Source organism: Haliotis asinina, chromosome 7 (assembly GCF_037392515.1).
Source record: "Haliotis asinina isolate JCU_RB_2024 chromosome 7, JCU_Hal_asi_v2, whole genome shotgun sequence".
Classification (NCBI taxonomy): Eukaryota; Metazoa; Mollusca; class Gastropoda; order Lepetellida; family Haliotidae; genus Haliotis; species Haliotis asinina.
In genome coordinates, this window is record NC_090286.1 from 49,625,873 (window position 1) to 49,629,252 (window position 3,380).

General features: G+C 41.8%; 1 pseudogene; it reads right to left on the reverse strand.

Annotated features, from left to right (window-relative positions):
• Positions 1 to 871: 871 nt before the first annotated feature.
• LOC137291641 (arylsulfatase J pseudogene) lies at positions 872 to 2,344 on the reverse strand (annotated as a pseudogene).
• Positions 2,345 to 3,380: the final 1,036 nt, after the last annotated feature.

The window sequence follows — 3,380 nt, forward strand, 5'->3', positions numbered from 1 at the left end:
CGTCCGAAAGGTGTTGTATTAGACTTAAATCCTAACTGAGATCAGGCAGTTGTAGAGTTTGGATAACATGTTGCCTTAGGAAGTCAAAGGCTGCTCTGGCAGTGTGGACACGGGTGTGGGATCTGTGTTCTCTCCACCAGCCATATACATTTTATATGTATGAACAAAACTTTTCTCAATTTCAGATACAGAAACAGATATATTTTTAGATATCATGCATTGTCTTGAGTCTTTAACGTGTATTCTTTTTTAGTTGTAAGTGTTCGATGAAATCCGTTACGTTCGTCTCCGTTTACATTGATGGCAACACATTCGCTGTGACACGGTTACGCAGTCTTACACTTGCTAGTTGTCTGTTATGCAAGCCTCGAAAATTAATGAGACCACCCTAAGCCTTCAACGATATATAACACATCTCTTATTGTTAGGGCTCCATTCAGACGTGTATGGACAATATATTGTGAATGCATATTTATGAAAAAGATAACTATATTTCTGTGACCAAAGGTTCATTTCTGGTAGGGGTATTGGGGTAGCCTCGTGGTTAAAGCGTTCGCTCGTCAAGCTGAAGACCCGGGTTCGATATCCCAGACTAGTGCAGTGTGTCACGTCCATTTGTGATGCCCTCCCCCATGGTACTGCTGGAATATTGCACACAGAGACGTAAGACCATCGTCACTCACTCATTTGTGGTGATGGGAAACATCCCGGTAACGTTATTTTGTTTGATTCATTCTAGTAATCTTTCTATGTTCACTTAAATGTTTCTAAAGTATTTATCGGTCTTTATTCGAGGTAGTTAAAACTGAATTTGACAACTTGACCTTTGCTATTTCATATACATGTATGCATTGAAACTTTTTGTGAACAGTCAACACCACCCAGGACTCCATATACCACCAAAGTATTTTGGGTTCGCTGCAGGCACAGCAGTAGTGTTTTGTGGCGGAACGCGAGACCTCTTCCAGTTTTCCAGCCTCTTCTTCATCATGTCCAGTAGATCAGGGTACTTGGCTGAGAGGTCGAAGTGTTCGGTTGGATCTGCAGTAATGTTGTAGAGCATGAAGGGAGGGAACGTTTGGTTATCAGCTTCATAGACACGTTCATCAAATCCCAGATGTGGCAAAGGAGCCCAACCGTTGTGACTTCCCGGGCTCCCTTGCATGAGTTTGAGATCTCCGTATCTGATTGCAGCTGCTTCCCTCTCGTCATAGATGTTGTAGACAAACTCATTCCGCTTACTCGGTCGACCATTGATGAGCATGTCGTATTGACTGACTCCGTCCATGTTTGGATCTGTGTTCTCTCCACCAGCCAGCTCCACCAATGTCGGGTACCAATCCACAGCATGCATCATTCCAGTGTTGAGGTAGCCTGTCTTCTTGAGAAGGGTTTTACTGTAAATGAATCCAGTTCCTTTCGTTCCCCCTTCCCAGAGAGTATTTTTGGCTCCCCGTAAAGGCAAGTTATTGGCAGCAACAAATGTAGGACCACCGTTATCGGTTGTAAACACCAACAAAAGATTGTCCATGAGACCTTTTTCTTCTAATGCCTTTGTGATGTTTCCAACAGCTTCATCTAACGCAGTCACCATTCCACAATATATTCTTCTGTTTGGGTTTTCAATGTTCTTGTACATGTTTTCATATTTGGCTGGAACTTCAAGAGGTATATGCACAGACTGAAATGGGAGGTAGAGATAAAGTGGTTTACTGTTGTTATGGCCCTCAATGATTTGTAAAGCCCTGTTAGTGAATTCATTTGCAGAGTAGATTCCATTGTCGTCCCGAAAGGCAGTCTTGTTGAAGTGAAAATCAAATCCCTCTGTACCGTTGCGATCCTGAGCCATGTGACTATAATATTCCTCATCACCAGAGTAATATCCAAGATAGGAGTCAAAGCCTCTCTCTGTTGGTGTATACTTCCAGTTACAAAAGCCAAGATGCCACTTTCCAATCATATGGGCATCATAACCAAGTTGTTTCAGTTTCTGCGGGATTGTTGTCAAATTGGAAGGAAGAAACTTTGCTGCGTCTATCGGAATACCGCTATCCTGTAGTCCAGTGTGATAAGGGAAATATCCCGACATGAAGCAGCTTCGGGAGGGCGTACATAAAGGCTGGACATAAGAAGAGTTGAGGACGACTCCAGCTTTGGCCAGTCTGTCCAGGTTAGGGGTGATCATTTGAGGATTCCGGAATCCGACATCGTTCCATCCGAGGTCATCAGCTACGATAAACACTATGTGAGGTTTCTCTGCACACTCACAGATCACAAAAGCAAAAGCAATAAATACAGCGCTTAGGAGACTCATTGTGTTTCTGCTCAAAGTGGTACAGTGTGCTTCTATTTAAAGGTTTTTATAAGATAACGCACCATGACATGCCTGGACGGCACATTCTTCCAGATTACCAGCTGTATATTTCACCTGTCAATACGTACACAAAGGACTCTATGTGCATGTTAGGAACAAGGTGTATTCACAGAACCTGTGTATCATAGCAGCCATAATACAGCAGCTTACATGGCTTGATGAAATCAGTGGAATTGCCACAATGAAAAAAAATACACTACTAGTCTGTATATTCGTACGATTAGTTGTATTACATTTCTTTGTTAACAAACCTTTTTTTGCATGCCCGAACCTTTTCCACTGGACGTCGTGTTAGGATGTGCACTTGTTGGGCAAAATGCTCTGTGTTTTAGTGTTTGTGAAGTAAAGGTCCAAAACAAACATCAGTGGCATGCATTGTAGTAGCTGAATTGCATTCATGGCTGCTTTTACGAAGTCGACAATCAAATACTCTGTTTCTAATCTAGATTTAGGGATGATAGCAGCGTGAGACACTGCTCATATGTTGATTGTCGCTTGTTACACACAGGGAAGAACACGGTCATTTGGGCAAAGCGTGTATAGTGTAAAGTTGATAAAAAAAGTTCTGGACCTACCTGTAATGTACCATCACTTAACCGTGTAGATGGCGTTTCGAGGAGGTATAGATTTCTTGCAGTGAAAAAACAAATAACAGACGATCTTGCTCAGCACCAATGTCATACATTAGGAAATGTTCTTTCTGCAAGGTTCCTCTGGGACGATCAGGTCGGTACTGGTTCTACGTATGGTGTATGGAACTTTTGCAGACTGTTTGTACCTCCTGGTACAACGGCGAACACATTGTTATGTTAGTCAAAACAATCCTATCAAGATGGATGTAATTAAGCTGTGACTTTTATCTTAATTTTTAAACGCAACCCACAACTCAACCCATTTAATTTAATTTAACAGTTTTATCAAGATGGAAGCCAGTTTCTTAGATAGCCAGTTTCCTGCTCAAGGCACTGTTCATTAATATGAATGTGATTAAATTGTTATCTTAATT